Here is a 21,649-nt window from a genome sequence, read left to right on the forward strand (position 1 = left end):
TGGGCAGCCGGGGCTGGATGCTGCTCAGCAAGGATGGGCAGGAAGGACGGACATTCCCTCGTTGGCCAAGACACAACAACAGTCTTTGTGACCACGCAGGTTCCCAGTAAACTTCATGAGCAGCTCCCCAGCCCCTGACCCTGTACCTTCTCCCTGAGCCCCTAAAGGATACCCCGCCCGGGCGCTCACCCCACCTGCCCTCCTGACCGTGCAGCCTGCTGAGCAGGATGTAAGAGGGTGTCCTCTCGCAGGGAGCCCCGCTCCGGGAGGCGTCCGGGGCCACCGTCAGTCAGTGTGGACGATCACTGATCAAAGGCGACTTGAGAAACCGTTGACCGCATGGTGCTCAGAACCGCGATGCCCCGGGGAGATACAGGTGAGCCTTGGGGGCCGCAGGCTGCCCACCCGCGCTACGAGCTCAGAGGCGACGCCCCTGCCGGCCTCTGGGCGCTGGCACGGTCTGCCAGCTAGCCAGTGCGCCCACTGCCCCCGACCCCTGGCCCCGGGTCCCACCCCACACCAAGCTCACGGCACCCACGTGTGTCAGGGAAGCGAGGGGCCCCACCCACAGCCCCGTAGCGCGGCCTGCACAGACCCGGGGGTGCTCGTCCTGACCCCTGTCTCCTCAGAGCAGCTGGCGGATCGTTCCTTTGTCACACAAAGGACACATGAGACAAAATGGAAGATGTTTCCTTTATCGTGGATGAAAAGAGACCATGGGGTGTATTTACAAGACACAGGAGATGGCTTCAAAGGCAGAACATGCAGGACCCTAAACTGCATCTCCCTCAAACTCGCGTCCATCAGGGAGAAACCTGCTCACATGCAAACAGACAACGTTGACATTCTCCTCCTCCCAAGTGCACAGGGCCCGGGCGCTCTCCCTGGATGGCTGCCGGCTCAGGCCTGGCCCCTGGGCCTGAGACTGCAGCTGGGCTGAGCCCGGGGCCAGGTATCCGGCACCTGGAGCCCAAGGCACGCTGGCCAGGGCGAAGGGACGTGCCCCGGCACTGCACCAGGAGTCCATGTGCTTGTCCCAGGCGGGGCCATCTGATGCCCATGCCTCAGAGCATGCGGCACGTGGGAAAAGTGAAGACAGACACACCAGGAGCCCGGAAGGAGGGAGATGCCACAGTGACCATCCTCAGACCAAACCTCAGCTGGGATGGGAGAGGGAGCCGCAGAGGGCGCCATCCCCGATGGCCAGTGCGGTCCCCACGGCGCCCACTCTCAGGGCCGGTTGCCCGGTCAAGGTCGCAACAAAGGGGGAGGCGGGTGGTGTCCTCAGGAAAAGGACTCAAAACAAGCAGCCTCTGCGGAGAATGATGCACCCGTGCCCACCGGGATGCCCAGCGAGGGGGACACTGCCCATTCCACACTGAGGGCCGAGGAAGAGAAAGTGACGACACCTCGGCGGGGGCAGGTGGACTCCCAGACACGGGCAGGAGGACAGTGACCTGCACCTCAGTTCAGCCCCATGGGCAGAAGCGGGAGGAAGTGGATCTGGCAGAGACCAAGGGCAAAGCTCTGGGCCTCCTGATGCTGGAGGGCATCCCCCGAGGTCACGCCACCAACTGACCTCAGGGCTGGCCTTGAGTGACTGGAGTCTTCTCAGCCTCCATGAGTCCTCATGTCCTTCTGCCCAGTCTCAGTGTTCCAGGGGCCCTGCCCACAGGTGCAGCCCAGGGCATGGCAGCTTGGTTGGGCACGAGCCCTGGGTTGACGTGCCCAGTGTACCCAGCCTGGCATGAGCCACAGGAGAGCAGGCCCAGGGCACTCCCTGTCATCACGGAGGCTGCGAGCCCAGATGTAGCTGCTGGACCCACGTCTCAGCTCAGCAGTGAGGTGCCTGCCGAGATACCCTGAAGTGCTCAGGGCAGGCAACATCAGGTCCACCGGAGCCGGCTCTGGCCACGCCTCCCCTGAGCAAACAGCCCAAGAGCCTGCCCCGCACTCAGGGCAGTTTGTGTCTGGGCAGGTGCCGGGGTTTCACTTGGGAACAAGGCGCCAGGGTCGTCAATGAACCACACGGGCATTGCCCTCCAGAACTGACAGGGCTGAGCTCTCACCAGCTGCAGGCAGGGCTGGAACCCCTGAGCTCTGAACATGGAGCATCCGATGGGATCTTCGCCGACAACAACAAACAGCGAACACTGGAAACCACCCATCAGGCTTGAAGGCGGGACCATGAGAGGATATAAGCCGCGTGGGAGCCAGCCCAGACAGAAAAATTGGCTTCAGGAGAGGATGCATGTGGTAGCCTCATAAGAGAAGTATGAGCTGATGGCTGCACACCCTCCCCAGACAGAGTTGTCACGGCTTCAGGACCTCCATAGACTTGAAGATGCCCAGACACCTCTGCAGAAGCCCCGCTGCTGCACCTGCCTCAGGCCCTGCCTCTGGCATCTCCTGCAAAGAGCGCTTGGGCCTCAGCCTGGTCTCTGCCGGCTGTATGCAGGTGGCGGGCGCCAACACCCCAAGAGCTGGAACACTGGGGTCGTTGGCATCTCCCGCAGGGCCGAGTGCTCACCTGCCTGCTCCCTGGGGGCTGGCGCCTGTGTCTGGCCTCTTTGAGAACTCTCGATTGCCCAGCCATGTCTGGCCCGGCATCTGGTGCTGTCCAGCCTGGTCTGTGGACTATTGCTGTGGGTTTTGCCCATGCGGGCTACCTCCCTGGGACGTGGGGATTTGATCTCGATCCCTGGGTTTCCCCGTGCTGACCCCTCCCTGTCCTCTGCCCATGCCCGTGGACCCCTGGGTGTTGCCAGCCACAGCCCACAGGCCCATGTGACGGGGCGTCACCTGTGTCCCTGAGGTGCAGGACACCAGGGCCCGAACAGGAATGGGACCAGTGGACCCACATCCCTGGCGGGGCCGTGCACCTGCCGGAACAGAGGGGCAGGGGCATCCGCTTCATTGACAGGCCCGTGGGGGAGAGGCCCTCCCCTCTTTGTGTGCAAGAAACTCTAGAATCACCATCAGTTTCTGGGGCTGCAGCTTCTGGGACTGCTCGTCAGGGCGGGTCCCTCACGCTCGCTCTGGCCTCTGCCTTCCCTCCTGCGCGTGCAGGGGAGGGTCCCCAGTGTGCCTGCCCACGAGCTCGTTTGTTGTCTGTGACCCTGACCTGGGGGGACTGTGAGGACTCGGGGAGACCACACCCGGGAGAGGGCCCCCCACTCTGCAGTGTCAGAGCCCGAGGCACACCCACCGCGAGGACACGCAGGACGGCGCCACCGCGGGCCTGACCCCCATTGCAAGGTCACCACCCGCCTCTGTCAGACACGCCCTTTCACATGTTGTTCCCTTTCCAGGCACTGAGGTAAACGGCCTTTTCCAATAAAATAATTCCCGTGTCAGAAGACCAGGTTCTTCCCCGGCTCGCTCCTGGGGGTTTCTTGGTTCCGCTTCCTCCCTCCCCCTCCCGCCTCCACACCCCGTCGCCCCGCCAGAACCAGGGGTCCCCCAGGGTGGCGGCAGCTTTCCCGCTCCCTTTGGATGGACTCGTCCTGGCTCTGACACCGGGGCCACCCGGTCCCCGTGGGGTCGGGGGAAATGGGGCTGAGGGGGGACCAGGTCCTGCCTGTGTGGTCTCCCGGGCCCCTGACACGCCTGATCGGGGGGCTCATTACCGGGGCTGCGGAGAAGCCCACGGGTTCAGGACAGTGGCCCGGGGAGACCACTGAACAGTGCACGAGGACACGTCAGAACAGGGCACGGGAAGGGGAAGTCGCAGACCCCGTGGTGGGTCTGTCTATTGGGGTATCGGCGGGGACCAGGCGAGAGTCCCAGGCTTGGGAGCCCCAAGCGTGTGGCTGTTGCCATAGGGTGGACCGTCCCTCGTGCCCTGACGGCGGCCACACCTGAGCCCTACGGAAGTAGCTACAGGAGAAACCACCTCAGCTCCTCGGGGCAGGGAGGGGCAGGACAATGACCAGGAGGACAGGATGAGAGGTCACCCTCTCAGCCCATACGAGCAGGGGCGAGGGCCGGAAAGTCATCCGATGGCAACATGGGGCAGGGACTCCCCACCCACTGCCCTGATGAAGGACATGCGTGCCGACCAGGAACCGATCGGGGCCATCAGTGTCCACTTGGTCCCAATATGTGCACCTGGAGCTGCAACTGGCCAATGTTTTGTAGGGACTGGGGGCTGAGACCCCACAGGCTAGATTTGGGGCATCCTTGACAGTTCGTGTTCTTGAGGGTTCTTTGGGGTCCTGCTCCTGAAATGTGCATGGACTGGGGCCTGGGGATGACAGAGGAGGGACCGGGCTCAGGGTTTCAGGGGTGCCCATGCGCGGGACATGGTGACACAGGAGGAGACTGCTCAGGGGGTTGAGAGGTCAGTTGAACTTTCTGCCCTTCAGCATCTCCCACAGGCGGCGTGGACAGTGGCGGCACCTGCAGGTCACTGAAGCTTGAGAGGCCGATCAGAGCAGGAGCTGAGATCCCTGCCAGGGGTCGCTAGTCAGGGCAAGGAGAGAGGTCAGTGGAGAAGGACAGCGCTGGTCACCTGCAGAGAGACACCCTGGGACACGCGTTGGCGGATGGTCCTGGTGTTTTATTCCTTTAGACTTTCATGCAGTGATGGCTCCAGGGGTGACCAATCTCACAGCTGTGACAGAATTCATCCTGCTGGGGTTCCCCACCCAGGGGACCATGGGCTTCTTGCACCCGCTGCTTTTCTCCCTGGTCTACCTGTGCGCCCTGCAGGGGAACAGGTTCATCATCCTCATCACCACCCTGGGCCGGCACCTCCACACCCCCATGTATTTCTTCCTGAGGAGTCTATCCCTCACAGACCTCTGCCTCATCACAACCACGGTCCCCAAGTCCATTGCCAAATCTCTGAGGCACAGCAGCTCCATCTCCTTCCCGGGCTGTGTCGTCCAGGTCTTTGTGCTGGTTATTTCAGCAACTGCAGAGCTTCAACTACTCACGCAGCCTATATCTGAGGGCTTCGAATCTGAGAACCGGGACACGAAATTCAGGGTGTGGGATCCCCACGACGGTGGGGCACAGGGAAGACTTGGCACCCTCAAGCTGCTGAGATGCTCCAGGACACCCCCACTGTTCCCCAGACCTAAGGACACTGGGAAAGAAAGATCTCTGGCGCCACCTAGCGACCAGAGCAAAATCACCTTCATCCTGATAGTTGGAAACCAGGGATCTCAAAAACACACCCAGGTCCTGAGTAAGATGGACCATGCAAACGGGGCTAAGAAGGGAAATAAGGCGTGGAGCAAGACCCCCATTCTGGAACTGAGAGCTAGTCGCAGGATCCAGGATGAGGGATGTGCCATAGCAGCAGGCACTGCAGAGTGACAGCCAGCGTTTTGGGTCTGATAGCCCTGGAACAGAGACATATAACACAGAATTCAGGGCACGGGATCCATATAGTTGTGGGCACAGCACCCGGTGAACATGGGGCAGACAGAACACCCAGCTTGAATAAGAGTCCCTGTGTTGAGGTGCTCCCCTCTGCCCCTCCTCCATTTCTCAGAGAACCACTGGGAAAAAACACAGGTCAGCAAGTATGTTCTCTGAGGCAGTAATCAAAGCACTCCCCAAAAACAAAATCCCAGGCCCAGACAGCTTCACAAATGAATTCTACAAAATGTTCAGCAGTGAATCAGTGCCTATCCTACACAAACTATTTCAAAAAATTGAAAAAGAAGGAATACTACCAAATATGTTCTATGAAGCTGACATTGTACTAATACCAAAACCAAACAAAGACAACACAGAAAAGAATATTACAGGCCAATCTCCCTAATGAACACTGATGTAAAATTCCTCAACAAAATCCTGCCAACAGAATCCAGCAACGCGTCAAAGGGATAGTACACCACGATCAAGTGGGATTCAGTCCAAGGACACAAGGATGGTTCAACATATGAAAATAAGTGTAATCCAACACAGTAAGACATCAGTGTAAAAATAATAATAACAGTACAAAACACAACAAAGTGGGCCTCCCCGGTGGGGCGGTGGTTGAGCGCTGGGCTGTGAAGCTGCCCACAGCCTCTGCAGCACCGGTTCGATCCCCGGCTGCCAGAGAGGGTCCCACATGGCGCAGACCTCTCCTGCCACCCTCTGCTCCCCTCAGCAGTATACCTCGGTCCTTCTGCCTGCTCTGCTCTCCGCTCTGGCTCTGGTGAATTCACTCACCCTCCCGTGCTTCTGACTGTATCCAGTGCTTGTATAAATAAATAAATAATTCTTAAAAAAAAACACAACAAAGCAAAATCAGATAATTATAAATCTGAGACATCCTGCAGGGGAGGAGGAGGCAGAGTGATCAGAGGGAGGGAGGGAGGAGCACAGGGGTCTGAGGTGATGGTGCACGGTGCCTTGGGAAAGGAAATTCTATGGGGACTCAACCTGAGGTGGTGGGGGAAAGCAAATATTGTTTCAAAATAAAAAAAAAAAATGTATTGTATAATGTTAGTGTAAAATAAAAAAAATAAAAAAAATACAGATAACAAGAAAAAGTCATGAATTTCTGACTGACTCCCTTTATTGTCATAATATTTTAGGGATGAGGATGTGTACCTTCCCTTTTTAAACAATGAGCAGTATTTTAAATTTCCTTTCAGATTTTCCCCACTGCCCTCTAAATATTTCCATTAAATGTGATTTCATGTAACATTATATACTTTCAACTCAGAGTGCTAAATGTTAAAAAATTAGTTATGGAACAATAATTGCCCTATATACCCTAGGTCAGAATATTATAAAATAATAAATGCATGAAAGATAATAATCTGTGGAACACCTTAAATTAAGATTGTCCCAGAACAACATGGCATTCTGAAACTGAACCATAATCCACCTTTATAATTTATTAGTTTTCATTTATAAGATGAATATTCTAGCTACTGTTCTCCTGAAATACAATATGCATTTTGAAGTGATACTGTGTTGTAAATTAGTGTTACCTCAATAAAGAAACAAAGTCACCATTGGAAACACACACAATAACATAAATAGTTCATGCTGAAATGCCAACACTTTGATGTATAGGTTAAATGGAATGTCAGTAAATTAAAAATTTAAGATTTAAAAAACTTACTTTTTAAAATTATTTGACAGACACCTCAGTCTGGCATGACACAGCCGCTGTCCCAGAAGTTTGCTTCCCACAAAATTCTCACCCTCACAGAGACAGGAGGAAAAGCAAACCTCACTTGATGTCCCGGTCACCCGCTGCCCTCTGCTGTGCTGGCCTCTAGAGTCTGGGGTCCAGGCCTCTGGCTCACAGATTACAGCAGACAGGCCGCAGGGCTCACTATCTCCTTCTCCTACTGCCACCCAGACCCTGACACCATCCCCAGGTCCCCTTCCTCAGGGGACTCACCCTGAGAGGACCAGGTGTCCCTTGTCCCTGTGGACTTCTTAATGGTGTCCCCAGTAATGAGCCTCCTGAGTCATCAGCACAGCCAGGGGATCACAGGAGACTCCACAAGCAGGACTGTGGTTTCCCCATCCTCAGGCTCCATCAGCCTCCAGTGAGTGGCCATGGGGACCCAGGTGTGGCCCTGTTATCAGAGCCACGTCCACAGGGAACTGCAAAGTCACCATCATCCCCTGTGCTCCCTCCATGGGGAAACCTGCAGAGGCGATTATGAAGAGGTTGGGGAAGGAGGAAGGGAAATAAAGTAGGATGGAACTAAAGGAGAAAGGAAAGCGGAAGGAAGACAAAAATAAATTCAACATAACTGAATGATAGAGGGGAATAAAACAATCTTCTAAAGTAGAAATGGTTCCTGTCATCACAAATTTACCATGTGTGTGCTTTGGTTTATTTTTTAATGGTCCGTTCTCAGCATCTACAAGTCTTCTTTGAATCTGAATCGCTACTGCTGGTGAGTGTGTCCTTTATCTTCACAAGGGGAGGGGCCATTGCCGTTGGAGTAGTTCTGGTGGATGGTTCTTCATGGTTTGAGATTCCTGGGGTTTGATGTCATGACCATTGTGTCTTCAAATACATGGTAAGAGACCTTTTGTGGGTGGCCTTCACTGTGTGAAATGCTTTGGAATTCAGAGTGACGCTGCCCTTATGCCTCATCCCTTGGTTTACATATGCACATCCCCAAAATTCTCTGGGCCCGGGTGTCCACACTCACATGCACATGTACAAGACTTTGGGTGCCAGCCACAGAGGCTAATGCAGGAGGGGGCAAAAAGCCTGACCTTTACCTCATATACCCTACAATCCACCCCTTTAGGATTTTTTCACCTCTCCCTAGTGCCTGGCACAGCCACCCTGTGGCCCTGGGTGTGCCGGGCAGCAGATCAGTTTGTTTTAAGCCACCAAGGCTGACAGGCCCATCCTTTGATCTTCATCTCCTGTGGTGGGCAAATGATTCTGTCCACCCCCAGTTCACAAAGTTCGCCGCCTTCTGGAAGGATTGTTTGTGCAAATCAATCAGTGTCATCTTTGTCACTGGGCAAGCTCCAGATGATGGATGAGGTCCCCTTTATTTTTCCTGACAAGTCTTCTGCCTCAGGGGTATGGTGGGCTGGGCCTTGCAGGGTTTTCTTCTCCTCCCCACAAGGTCCGAGATGATTCCCAGGGCTTGTTCTCCATCTCCCAGACCTTGTCCACCTTCTGTGTTTCTTCAGCATCTTTAGATCTTCTTGGACTTTGGCCACCACCTGTCTTAATTGAAAAAAAAAAAAAAAACAGATAGTGAAAGACAGATAGAAGATGGTCTCACTCATCTGTGGGATAGAAAATACAGAAAACCAGGCCTCCCTGGTATCCCAAGCGGTTAAGATGCAACCTATGAAGCTAGCCACAGCCACTGCAGCACACGTTCAATTTCTGGCCAGGGAGAAACCCACAGGGCACAGCAGACCTATCCTGCCTCTTCTGCAGTTCCCCTCATCAGTGTATTTCCATAGTGCACCTGTTCTTTTCTACACTCTGTCTCTGATGAATCATCTCACCCCCCACAACTCTGGCCTGTGCCCCAGTTCTTGTATGCATAAATCAATCTTTTAAAAAAAGAAAATACAGAAAACTGACATTACAAAATACAGCAAAACCTATTCGCACTCGTGAATAAATTCACTGTAACCAGTCGAGACCGGGGATAGGAGAGGGATAAGGAGTGGAAACAAGTGGGTATTCATGTGGGTGTTCCCCAGAGTGTGAGGGGAGACGCGCACACACAGATGGGCAGAGATGCAGCCTGCAATAAGAGAACAGAGATGTGACCATGAGCCTTTACTTTAAGTGGCAATTGTTAATTAATATGACCCAATGTTACCCCACTCCTGAAGTCAGATCCTCTTCTCAACAGAGTTTAGAGTTTTCTTCAAAGGAAAGACAGAAAGTATGTAAAGGACATGAGCAGAGAGTGATGAAGTCCTGGGAGGAGAAACATAAGATCAAGGTCTATCATTGGAAAGTTTATTAACTTGAGAGATTTTCCGACACAGATTTTATTGTGAAATCTAAATGGAGACAGTACGTTCATTAACATACATTTTTTAAAAGACGTATTTTCTGGACGGAGTATGTTATGATCCCTCAGGAGCATTTGGAGACAGAGTGACCTGCTCCAGAAAAAATGCTTGAGTGTGGAGCATCCCCCCAGCTCATGTTCTCAGAGTGGGTAACAGTCATGAAGCTTGTAGCACAGAAGCGTCTGGAGAATAAAAAATCATAAATATTGTAGTGTTTTACTTTATATAAAGTTTTACATCATATAAAAAGATAACATGGTTCCTGAAGTAGAAAAATAGTGAACTTAAGTGTTATCTAAAAGAATGCCAAGTAGAAAACCTAGTAGAGGAATCAAGATACAATTTGGAAAACTCAGAGAACCTTAAAATTAACACAACAACATCAAAGGTCTTTTTTTAATTTTTTGTAAAGATTTATTTATTTACTTATTTATTTATTTATGCAAGCACTGGGTACAGTTAGAAGCGCGGGAGGGTTATAGAATTCACCAGAGCCAGAGCAGGGAGCAGAGAAGGCAGGAGGACTGAAACACACTGCTGAGGGGAGCAGCAGGCAGCAGGAGAGGTCTGCGCGCCATGTGGGACCCTCCTCAGGTGGCAGGGGAGCAGCTGGGGATCAAACCAGTGCTGCAGAGGCTTCAGGCAGCTTCGCAACCCAGCACTCAACCACTGCACCACCAGGGAGGCCCAACATCAAAGGTCTTAACATTAAATTTTGAAGTAGAAATGCACTGACTCAAAAATAAGTCATCTACTTTAAAAAAAGAACACTGCATCACAGGAGTACAGTGGTGATTGCATCAAGTCAGACATCACAGAAAGTAACAGTCATGTCCATGACAGATTTCAGCCCCAGACTCCAATTCCCTGGTCTCCGTCCAACTCCCACCTCAGGCAGATTCATGGCAAGTGTAGTTGCTATGCAAACTTTGAGCAGAAACATGAATGTCTCTTAGAGGAAGACGCCCCATTAGGAACTGTGAGGGTGGGAGCATGCATCCAGCTGTACCCCTGCTTACCAGAAGGACGGGCCTCAGTGGAGACACACGCTGAGTGGGAACCGAGTGTCCAGGTCCCGTGACCGGTGCTCCTGGGAGAAAATAACTTGCATCTTGTCACTGTTAGTAACTGTTGGTGATCTCTGAGTTCTGACTTCTTTCTGAGTCAGAAATGTGTGACTTCTTGCAAACTTTATCACATTTTTTATTAAAGGCTTATTTATTTATTTATACAAGCACTGATGACAGTCAGAAGCGCTGGAGGGTGAGAGGATTCACCAGAGCCAGAGCAGGGAGCAGAGCAGGGAGCAGAGCAGGCCGACTGACGAAGTACACTGCTGAGGGGAGCAGCGGGCGGCAGGAGAGGTCTGCGTGCCATGGCGGGGGAGCAGCCGGGGATCGAACTGGTGCTGCAGAGGCAGTGGGCAGCTTCCCAGCCCAGTGCTCAACCGCTGCGCCACCGGGGAGGCCCTTCATCACATTTCTTTAACTTGGCATAGATTTTGGGCTATGAGCTTCACTTGGGGAAGGGTTTTGGAAAAGACTGTATTAACTTACAGAACAAACTTTAAGGGAAAATATGAGAATACAAGTTTCTGGCAAAGCAATAACATTAAGAGAAAAGTCTACTTGGAAATGAGGACATGTGAGAGTGAGAGGGAAACCTGAGTAAAGCAGGGGTTGTAACTGAGACTGTGCTATCTCACTTGTCAATGTGTTGGCCTGGACTGGGGCCAGAACGGCAGAAGCCGGATCCCCGAAGCACGAGTTGCGGGGTCCCGACACCTCTCCCTGTTCCGACGCTCCTGCCAGCCCCTGCGGAGCCTGCCAGTCTGACTTGCTGCTGACTCCGTGGACTTTGCCTTCACGTGGACAGTCCCGCCCGGGGTGCACACGGCCGGGCCGGGGTCCCCTGGTGCGAACCGAGGGCGCGGCCCGGGGAGCCGGGGGTCGGGGTCAGCCGGGTCTACCAGGTCCCACCTTGGCCTCCGGAGCCCGGGTCGGCAGCCAGGGGGAGGGGCCGGCCGCGGAGGGGGACGAGGTTACCGGGGCCGGCGCGCCAACCCCGGGGCAGGGGCTCCTCCCAGACAGGCTGCCGAGCGGGTCCCCTGCAGCGTCCCCCGCGGCCGGGCAGGGGTCAGTGCGGCGCTGGCCGCTTGGGGTGGCGGCGCTGACCGTGGGGCCGGGAGGACACGGCGTGACTGAAGTCCGCGTCCTCCCTGACGGGGCGACCCCTTCACGTGAGGTCCCGGCTGGGCCTGCGGGCCGGGAGGTCATGCAGGACAGTCCGGAACCCCCCATCGTGTGCGCCTTTGGCTGAAACATGGGTATTTGCACCCCAAGGGCTCCGTGAGGCGGTCACGGCCCCGAGGGCAGGCGGGGGTCAGGGGGGTCCGCGTGGAGCCCTGGGCTGGCCGAGGCCCCGGGGGGGACACGCGCTGCCCAGGGGACGGGCCGGGCCGCGGCCGGGAGTGCGCCTGGCGCTTCTCCCAACTCCGGGGATCCCCGCGGGCATGTTTGGGGGACGGACGCCGCGACCCCTTCTGCCCTCGGCCTGGAGCGTGACCCTGCCCTGCCCGGGGGGCCCGGCCTGCGGGGCAGGATTGGGGCGATGCTCAGGGTTCTCGGGAACCCACGTGGCCGCAGAGACTGGGTTGCGACTCGGTCCACGAGGGCGCGTCCGTCCCTCCCGCGGTCCCGGCGGGCAGTGTCCAGCCCCCAGGCCCGCGGGTGCGGCTCAGAGAACAGACTCAGTGGCGAGTCGCCCAGGAGGCCCTGGGGGGCAAGGGCACAGCGCGCGGGAGGGATGGAAAGGACCAGTTTGCCACCGTCAGAGCCGCAGGAAATGACCCAGTAGAACTAATTCGGGATAGATTATACTCACATGATAAAATGATAAAGAAGCACAGAGGAGGTGAGAGATAGAATCTCACACACGCACAACAACACCTGTGCCTTCGTGGAAGCACATTCACGTCACTTCAGACATGAAGACAAGCTCAGGAGCAGGGAAGGTTTAGACCCTGAATAAAATCTGCAAATGACTCTGCAGGGCCACGGGGCGTTTCTCCTACAAAATGTCTCTGGGGTTCTGAGGCATGTTGAATTGGGGTGTCTCTTTCTGTGCTGGGTTTGTAAGTTATGTGTACTTTGGACACTCGCTGTGTCACGTGTGTGATGTGCACAGTTTTCTCCCAGTGCAGGGGCCCATTTTGGGGATGGTGTCATCTGAGACACAGAAGCTCTCTAGTGTGTGGGGGTCACTTGTTCCTATGTGCCCTTGTTCCCTGATTCTTGGTGTGTGTCCCCAAGTTCATCTGTGGGGTGGATGTGCAGTGGGCAGCACCCAGGTGTGCTTTCTGGTATTTTAAGCCCTCGTCAGTGCAGATTTTAATCCATTCCAATTTGTTCAACTGCACTAATAATAAGGAATATAGAAATCCAAACTGTAATGTATTGTCACCTGTGAGAAGGGACAAAGCTGGAGACTGGACACAGCAAGGAGGTGAGGGACAGAGAAAAAGAGCCTCTCACCTCTGCTGGGAAAGCAGCTTGGAGATGTCTTCAGACAAAGAAAACAGAACCACCACAGGTTGGACCAATCTCTGCAGGTATTTGCCCCAGATGTGCAGACTGTCTGATGCACCATACACACCTGTGTTCACAGCAGCACTGACCACTGTTGCTGGTCATGGCCCCAATCCAATTGCTATGCACAGTGGAGTGAATAAATAAATAATGTGGGTCCACACACAATAGACTACTACACAGATATTAAAAAGGTGAACTAGTGACATTAGGGACCAAAGGTGGACCTTGACATGCTTATGCTACTAAAATAACTCAAAAAGTGAAAGATATTGGCTGGTGTCACCCATCTGTGGATTATAATATAAAAAGGTCAATAACTGAGAAAATATAGTGGCAAACAACAAAAGGAAATGTTGTACTGAGTGCAAAGCTTTGCTCATTATCAGAGGGAACAGGGAGAGGGAATGGGGTGGAGATAGGAGTGTGGATGGACAGGGCGGGCACTGCAAGGTACTTAGTAGATTCTGAGTGGACACTTGTGCAGTTGGGGGAGTGAAAAGTGACCCACAGTAAACAGTGAAAACAGTAAAAAGTGTAAATGAGTGTCCTCCTTTTATAAGAACAAATAAAAAATTAACATGATGGTGTGATGAAAGACTCATGGTAAAGATCCCTTCTCAGCAGACACTCACTGCATTTGTTCAAAGGAGAAATAGAAAATTAACAGGAATCTGACCAGGGAATGATGCCATAACCCCAGGGATGGGGACTGTGCTCTCATGCTATCACTGAAACAAATATTACTTTGAGTGATTTTCTAACTCAGGTTTCATTCTGAAATTTGAATGGACGAATCATGTTTTGTGATTAACTACATTTTATTATCATAAATAGTTTCATGGACAAAATGAGCTCATCGGTCAAGAGAGTTTGGAGACACAGTGAGTGACTTGCTCCGGAGGGGAGGAACGTCACCCCAGCTCACGTTCTCACTGTTAGGGAAACAATATGAGAACCTCCATTCGTGCAGTGCAGATGTGTAGGAATATAAAAAAAAAATCAGCAAATATCGCCAGGCTTTAGTTTGCATGATGTTTTACATAATAAAAAAAAAAAAACAAACATAGTTCCCAAGTATAAAAAAAGTGAACTTAAGTGTAATCTATAAGAAAATTGAGAAGAAAACCTAGTATAGGATCAAGATACAATATGGAAAACTAAAGGAACCTAAACACAATAACAAATTAAAAATTACAAATTTTTAAGTAAAAATGTAATTCTTCAAAAATAAAGTAAATTACATTACTTTTGGAAACGACACATCAAGGGGGTGCAGTCACATTGGCATCAAAATAGGCATCATAAAAATTGATATTCTATCCATTCCAGGTTTAAGTCATAGATTCCTACGAACCAAGGAAGGTTCCATCCTTCCACCTCTGGCAGAGTCAAGTGTGGTTTCCCTTTGTCCTGTGAGCAGAAACATGACCTTCTCCTAGAGGAAGACACCCCCTGAGGAATTGTGAGGGATGGGGGTCCAAAACTAAACTGTGTTCCCCTCCCCTCCACAGGGACGGGACCCCCCCCAATGGAGACAAAAACAGGCTGTGGGGACTGAGTTCCCAGGACTGGGGTCCCATGATCGTGTGCTCCCAAGAACAGACCCCCATTTACACTGCTTCATTTCATGTAAAGGTTGGTGATATGTGAATTCCAGAACATTCTTCCCACAGAAAATTCATGATTTTAACCATGAGCTGATTCAGTTTATAAACAAAACACAGGGAGACGGTGGCAAAGGATTTCAGGAAATTTTAGGAAGCAGGGTTTATTGAAGAATATGAGAATATGAATTAGGGACAAAGAAATAATCCTAATAGAAGAAATCTATGCTTTATGAATAGCATGTTAAGAGTTAGGGGGGGAAATCTGAATTAATGAGAGGTTATAATTTTAGATTTCAATCTCACATCTTGGAGTACTGGCCAATGATCATTCTCCCCACAGCCATCTTCAAGGCTTGGTTCCTCAGACTGTATATGACGGGATTAAAGGTGGGGGGCACCATCGTGTAAAACATAGAAATGACCAGGTCAGAAGTGGACAGGGTCCCTGAGGTCGGCTTCAGATAAGCAAAGCATCCAGTGGAGAAAAAACAGCACCTCAACCAGCAGGTGGGGAAGGCAGGTGAGTAGGCCTTGGCCTTCCCTTCTGTAGATGGGATCTTCCTGACAGCAGAGAAGATGTGCACATAGGAAATGACAATGAAAATAGGACAGCAGATACTCCAGACCACACTAATGAGAATGGGAACAAATTTGTTCATCAAATTTCCTGAGCAGGAAATAGCCAAGAACTGGGGGACATCACAGAAGAACTGGTGGACAACGTTGGACCAACAGTAGGACAAGGAGAAGGTTCCAGCTGTGTGCATCACAGCATGGAGACCCCCACCCAGCCAGGACACAGCTGTCAGTTGCACACACCTGTCCCTGCTCATGATGACCTCATAGTGCAGGGGGTGGCAGATGGCAGCATAGCGGTCAAGTCTCATCACCATGAGCAGGGTCAGCTCTGCACCTGCTGACAAAATAAACATAAAGACCTGTACCACACAGGCAGGGAACGAGATGGAGCTGCTGTGCCTCAGAGAATTGGCAATGGACTTGGGGACCATGGCTGAGATGAGGAAGAGTTCCGTGAAGGACAGACTCCTCAGGAAGAAGTACATGGGGGTGTGGAGTTGCTGGTCAACGGTGGTGATGAGGACGATGAGCCCGTTCCCCAGCAGGGCGCACAGGTAGACCAGGGAGAAGAGCAGCGGGTGCAGGAAGCCCATGGTCCCCTGGGTGGGGAACCCCAGGAGGACGAATTCTGTCATGGCCATGAGATTGGTCACCCCTGGAGACGTCATCTTATAAAAGAGGAAAGAGAAATAAAGTCTTAATTCTTCCAATATTGAAAATAGAATGGATTATCAATACAAGATAATAATGTATTTTCTACATAATTATTCCTTCCAGTTCTATGGACACTACAGTCCTCACCAAGTCTGTTGTTTTATTCAACTCATTTATTATCACCTCATGTGAATATGTCATTATTACATTATCCACATGAGTCCTGAAAATTGGTGAAAACTGAAAATTTCAACTGTCCCTAAATAACTTGAACAAATTAGAATGTCATATCTGTCTAAATAAGTAAAAAAAAAAAAAGCTCCCCAACAACCAAATCCAGGCCCGCAGCTCCCCCTCCTGACCAGGCCCCAGCATCTCAGCCCAGCACACCTCCCAAAGGTTGTTCAGGGCACAGCCCCAGAGGACACGTGACCATGTCCAGCCCCTCCCCACCCTGGAAAGCCTGTCCCTGCTCCTCCAGCACAGCCCTGGTCTGGGGAGGCCCCACAGTGATTTGTGTGCAGGGAGATGGGGTGTGTGGGTCCCTGTTTTCCTGCTCCCCAGGACCCGACACTGTCCTGTAACTGAATGATCTGGGCTCGGTGTCTCTGTTTGGCGTGTCCTGACACCTCCTCTGTCAGATTCCTGGCTCTGTGGCCTCACTGCTGCCTCCTGGTCCTCGTCTCGTCTCCTCATCTCCATGCCTCTGACTCCCCACATCTGAGGACACAGAGACCACATTTCCCACAGATTCTCCTACTGGCCTCACTCACACGTCCCTCCTGCAGGATGGGCTCGTCCACCCCAGGTCCCTCCCGGCCCCTCTGTCCCCCTCAGACTCATGCACATCTGTGCAGGGAGGAGGCTGCTCCAGAGCTGAGCCAGATGGTCTGTGTGTGTGGCTGTCCCTTCCGGTCCCAGGGCCCAGGGTCTCACGGGTGCAGGTTTGTTCCTCCCCCCAGGCCCGTGGGTGAGTGGGGACATCTGGACACGGGGCAGCCCTGCCCGCTCTCCTCCCCCTCCCCAATCTCATCCTCTGCCCCCTCTGTGGGGTGACGGAAGGGTAGGCCCTGGGGAGGGTAGGATTATTTTCGAGCATATATTATACAAAATAATTGCAACACATTGGTAGGAATAATTCTAAAAATTTTATAAAAACAAGGAAATAAATCAGGATACAATATGGTCAAAGATGTTGATATATTTTAAGTGATTTAAATATATATATTTCAAATAATGAAATGTTTTTGACCTATGTCCTTTCCTGTATCTGTGAAATCCTGTGTCTTCTTCATTTTGCCGTCTCACAGCCCTGAATGGTGGAGTTAGGAAATAACCCCAGTTCGTGCCCATAAATACACAGGAGTCTGCACCCATCTTCTCTTTGTGCCAGGGCCACGGCATGGTCATAAATATTGAGTCATATTTATTGAATTGGGGCTGCCGTGGGGTTGCAGGGTTCTGTCTCAGCTCTTTGAGGCTGTCACCAGGCCCTGCAGCACCAGTCCATCACGGCCAGGGAGCTGCTCCACACGGCGCAGCCAAACTCTCCTGACTCCCTGTTGCTCCCCTCAGCAGTGTGTTTCACTGGATACTCCTGTTCCGCTCCCCACTCTGTCTCTGGGGAATCCACTCACCCCCACACTTCTATCCTGTACCCTAGTTCTTGTATGCATAAATAAATGAATCTTAAAAAATAAAAGTTACTAAATGTCTACTTGACTCTTCTGTCTGCCATAATATTTAAGCTTAAAAGGCATAACATTCTGAGTTTTAAAGATAAGTATTATTTTCAACTTCCTCTGGAATTCCTTCATTACAATCTAATTCCATTATTTTTTGTGATTTTATGGGTTACCCAGAACACACTCTTGTGCTGATGTTAAAATCACAGGCATGAATCAGAAATTGTCACATATAAGATGAATGAAAATCTTTAATTAGATACATGTACTAAAAGTCATTATATTTTTGAGTCCTTATATTAAAGGTGAATATATTTTATCTCACTGAGACTCATCAAGCATGAAGAGGAAGTTGGGCATTGAGAAACTTGTGCACATCTAGAACTTATTAGTTTTAATTATTTATAAAATGAATATTTAATTACTGTTCTTTCTCACATCTAAAATGAAACTTGAAATCTAAAACCTTTCAAGTCTAAATGATTTCTATACTGAAAACTGCTTAAGAATGGAATACTGCAGTCTGGGTGCCATGTAGAGTCTGTCCTGAGGTTGTCCCCATGGCGTGGACAGAGGGCATCCTGGCCTCTCAGTTCAAGGTTGGGGCTTGTGGGGACGCCTCTTTAGCACTAACAGGATGTTCCACCCCATCCGACACTGCCTCATGGACAGAGCAGGGCCTCAGTGCTGTGCTATTTGAGCTCTGGAGCTGGTGTCCGCGTGTTGGACGCTGTCCAGATTCCAGCCCTCAGGGACCTTCCTCCAGAGGAAAAGTGCCCTGTTTACTTCACTGTGTTAATTGGAGCGTCCTGCAGTGCATCTCAGAGAGTAATTATCACACTCGGTGTGTAGATGTGATTTTGTGTCTGGCTCATGCCTCTATGGACGTGAATAGACAAATCCTCATTTTCAGGTTCCATTCCCCACCTGTCAGGTCCACCGTGGTGGGCACCATCAGTCAAAACAGTGCCCTGAACCCCTGTCTAGACAGCTGGACAGTCGCCCACCACCCACTGTGTGCCCTTCACAGAGAGGCCCTGGAGATGAGATGGGCATGAGGCGATACAGAAAGGCCTGAGGCGGGACAGGGAGAGAGGCAGGATTCAGGAGTGGGGCAGAAAGACAATGGACGTCTAGCAGAAGTGAGTGACCACGGGGTTCACCAGCCCTTCGAAAGAGAAACTTTACTCTTCTCTGAAATTGTGTATCCTGGTTCTTTTTCACCACAGAACCTGTAACTCTTCACTTAAATTAGAACTGTTATTATATTTGTTTTTTTTATTTATTTATTTATTTATTTTTAATTAATAAATTTTATTTTTATATTTGAATGATTTTACTTTTAGCCTTAACAAAAGGAGTAGAACATTAGGGTTTCTGCACATGGTGTCATATACTTAGGTTTGCTGCATGATGATGGTGATGTCACACATGGAAGCAGGCATTTATCTGTTTGAGTCTATTCTTCTATAGGGTGTGGGGCAGGTCCTGGCTTCATTCTGCTGCGTGTGCCTGTCTGCTTCTCCCAGCACCATCTCCCCACTTTCCTGCTCCAGTGCCTGCTCTGGCTCCTCTGTCGTAGAGTCACTGTCCATCCTGATGAGCGTGGATTCCTGGGCCCTCACTGTATTCCAGAGTTTTGTATGTCTGTTTTTGTCCCAGTACCATGCTGTTTTAAGTATTACAGTTTTATTGTATGGACTGGAGTCTGGAAGTGTGCTGCCTCCCCCATTCTTCCTCATTTTTGTCAGGATGTTTTGGTTGTTGCATATACATTTCAGTAATGTTTGTTTTATGTCTTTGGAGAATGCTATTGTAGGTCTTATTGGGATTGCATTGAATCCGTAAATTGCTTTGGGCCAGATGGGCATTTGGTAATGTTGATTCTTCCAAGCCAAGGGCAGGGAATATCTTTCCATTTCTTTGTTTTTTTTTTCTATTTCTTTTAACAATACCTTACTCTTTTCTTTTATCTTCACCCCCTTAGTTATTTTTACTCCATGGTACTTAGTCTTGTGATTATAAGAGGGATTGTTTTCTTCTCTTCTAGTTCATTTTTTGCATATAAGAAGGCAATTGATTTTTTGTGTGTCAATTTTGTAAGCTTCCGACTACACTAAAGTGACTTATTGGTTTAATTTGTGTTTTTTCCCAGTAGAATCTTTTTTTTTTTTTAATAAAGACATGTTTTATTTATTTATTTGTTTGTTTGTTTGTTTGTTTGTTTGTTTTGTTTATACATGCACTGGGTACAGTCAGAAGCGCAGGAGGGTGAGAGAATTCACCAGAGCCAGAGCGGGGAGCAGAGCAGGCAGAAGGACCGAAGTACACTGCTGAGGGGAGCAGCGGGCGGCAGGAGAGGTCTGCGCGCCATGTGGGACCCTCCTCCGGTGGCCGGGGAGCAGCCAGGGATCGAACTGGCACCACAGAGGCCGCGGGAAGCTTCACAACCCAGCGCTCAACCACTGCTCCACCAGGGGAGGCCCCCCAGTAGAATCTTTAGTGTTCTTAGTGTATATTTTGTTGTCTACAACAGCTTTAAGTGTTCTTATACTTTAAATTCATACAACCTTGAAGCAGTGAATGTTTTAGTAATTTAAAAATTTTAAATGTTATACAAAATTGACAAAATGTAGGCAATTAAATAAATAGGGATAAACACATGTGTAAAGTGTGGTGTGATTTTTTGAGTGCCATTCCTCAACTATTCCTGGAAATATTAGAATATGGTTTAGTCCTCTAGCTATTATTTTGTTTTTACCATTTTACCTTCCTAAGTTCTCTCATTGGTTCTTAAAAAAAAACTACTCAATATAATTTAGTATATTTTTAGTGATTATACTGCACATGAAATTAACAGTTTTCAAGTCACTGTCTTATTTCTGGTGTCCACTGTGCTGAATGTGTTTATGGTAAATGCTGGCAGCACCCACACCAGAGTTTCCAGGAGGGTCTCTACCACATTAGGTGTGGTCCTTATCAATAGAAGGTCGTGACTACTCAGATTATAAGTACGGATCCAAAGCCTTATTTGTGCTATGAAGGCCTCACTCAATAAGTAAAGGGGCCACAGTTAGGAGCTGATCCCATGTGTGACCGCAAGAGTCAGTGACAGGAAAGGGGTATTGACTTAGATACTGGAGGCTGCCCCAGTGAGAGAAATTTTGCTGACAATTGAGATGAAACACAACCATCGCCTCTCTTGGCTGGGAGCTACAGAAATGGAGAACAGCAGAAAGATGCTGAAGTTTAATTACCCCAGTATACACACAATATCAGTACACACACAATATCAAAGAACATATAAGTGCTAAAAAAAGCAAAATATAAGGCTATAGAAGTATATGAAGTCATCTTAAATATAATTTAAAAATTAGAATATATTTTGAAATTATACAATGGAATTATATGTAATTATAAGAATATAAAGAAGAATATAATGTGAAAATTTAAAATGTGTCCAGTAATGGAGTCATGAAAACATTTTCTGTATTACATTTTTTTTGAGAACTCCCTTCATTAGTCTCCCCACAGTGGACTTCATGGCTTGGTTCCTCAGACTGTACATGATGGGATTAAAGGTGGGGGGCACCACCATGTAGAACAAAGAAATGATCAGGTCAGACATGGATGGGGTCTCTGATGTGGGCTTCATATAAGCAAAGAATGTCATGCAGAGAAACAGCACCAAAACCAGCAGGTGGGGAAGGCAGGTGGAGTAGACTTTGGCCTTACCTTCTGTGGATGGGATCTTCCTGACAGCAGAGAAGATGTGGATATAGGAAATGATGATTAATATAAAATAGCAGATAGTCAACACTGACATAATGACAATGGGGACAAGTTTGTTGATTAAATTTCCTGAGCAGGAAATAGCCAGTAACTGGGGGACGTCACAGAAGAACTGATGGACCACATTGAAACCGCAGTAGGACAAGGAGAAGGTTCCAGCTGTGTGCATCACAGCAAGGAGACACCCACCCAGCCAGGACACAGCTGTCAGCTGCACACACCTGTCCCTGCTCATGAGGACCTCATAGTGCAGGGGTTGGCAGAT

The sequence above is a fragment of the Talpa occidentalis genome, unplaced genomic scaffold (genome assembly GCF_014898055.3).
Source record: "Talpa occidentalis isolate TD23 unplaced genomic scaffold, MPIMG_talOcc4v2.1 talOcc4.18, whole genome shotgun sequence".
Lineage (NCBI taxonomy): Eukaryota > Metazoa > Chordata > Mammalia > Eulipotyphla > Talpidae > Talpa > Talpa occidentalis.